At 41.6% G+C, this 1470-nt stretch overlaps 1 non-coding gene across 1 annotated transcript; it reads left to right on the plus strand.

Annotated features, from left to right (window-relative positions):
- The first annotated feature begins 1346 nt into the window (after positions 1–1346).
- Positions 1347–1454, plus strand: LOC127745353 (small nucleolar RNA R71). Its single transcript, XR_008006550.1, has one exon. It is a non-coding gene; the product is annotated as a small nucleolar RNA R71 (small nucleolar RNA).
- Positions 1455–1470: the final 16 nt, after the last annotated feature.

The raw sequence follows: 1470 nt of genomic DNA on the forward strand, positions 1-1470 counted from the left end.
GGATGTAATGGTCTTCAATCTTTACCAGAACATCCTCTACAAGCCCATAAGCTTGCTTTCTTGAATTGTCTGCCATCTCTATTGAGATTCTTGCAGCTTGCACCTCAAAGATCCCTAGCTTCTCCATTACAGAGAGAGGCATATGGTTTATGCTTGACCCTAGGTCACACAGAGCCTTCTTGAAGGTCATGGTGCCTATTGTACAAGGTATTGAGAACTTTCCAAGGTCCTGTCTCTTTTGAGGTAGTTTCTGCCTAGTCAAGTCATCCAGTTCTTTGGTGAGCAAAGGGGGTTCATCCTCCCAAGTCTCATTACCAAATAACTTGTCATTGAACTTCATGATTGCTCCAAGGTATTTAGCAACTTGCTCTTCAGTGACATCTTCATCCTCTTCAGAGGAAGAATACTCATCAGAGCTCATGAATGGCAGAAGTAAATCCAATGGAATCTCTATGGTCTCAGTGTGAGCCTCAGATTCCCATGGTTCCTCATTAGGGAACTCATTGGAGGCCAGTGAACGTCTATTGAGGCCTTTCTCAGTGGCGCTCACTGCCTCTTCCTCCTCTCCAAATTTGGACATGTAGGTAATGTTAATGGCCTTGCACTCTCCTTTTGGATTCTCTTCTGTATTTCTTGGAAGAGTGCTATGAGGGAGTTCAGTAATTTTCTTACTCAGCTGACCCACTTGTGCCTCCAAGTTTCTAATGGAGGACCTTGTTTCAGTCATGAAACTTTGAATGGTTTTGATTAGATCAGAGACCATGGTTGCTAAGTTAGAGGAGTTATGCTTAGAATTCTATCTGTTGCTGAGAAGATGATGGAAAAGGTTTGCCATTGCTAAACCTGTTTCTTCCATCATTATTGTTGTTGAAACCTTGTTGAGGTCTCTGTTGATCCTTCCATGAGAGATTTGGATGATTTCTCCATGAAGGATTATATGTGTTTCCATAGGGTTCTCCTATGTAATTCACCTCTTCCATTGAAGGGTTCTCAGGATCATAAGCTTCTTCTTCAGATGAAGCGTCCTTAGTACTGCCTGATGCAGCTTGCATTCCAGACAAACTTTGAGAAATCATATTGACTTGCTGAGTCAATATTTTATTCTGAGCCAATATGGCATTCAGAGTATCAATCTCAAGAACTCCTTTCTTCTGATTCGTCCCATTGTTCACAGGGTTCCTTTCAGAAGTGTACATGAATTGGTTATTTGCAACCATTTCTATCAGTTCTTGAGCTTCTACAGGCGTCTTCTTCAGATGAAGAGATCCTCCAGCAGAGCTGTCCATTGACATCTTGGACAGTTCAAACAGACCATCATAAAAGAAACCTATGATGCTCCATTCAGAAAGCATGTCAGAAGGACACTTTCTGATTAATTGTTTGTATCTTTCCCAAGCTTCATAGAGGGATTCTCCTTCCTTCTGTCTGAAGGTTTGGACTTCCACTCTAAGCTTACTCAATTTTTAAGGT

The sequence above is a fragment of the Arachis duranensis genome, chromosome 2 (assembly GCF_000817695.3).
Source record: "Arachis duranensis cultivar V14167 chromosome 2, aradu.V14167.gnm2.J7QH, whole genome shotgun sequence".
NCBI classification, from domain to species: Eukaryota; Viridiplantae; Streptophyta; class Magnoliopsida; order Fabales; family Fabaceae; genus Arachis; species Arachis duranensis.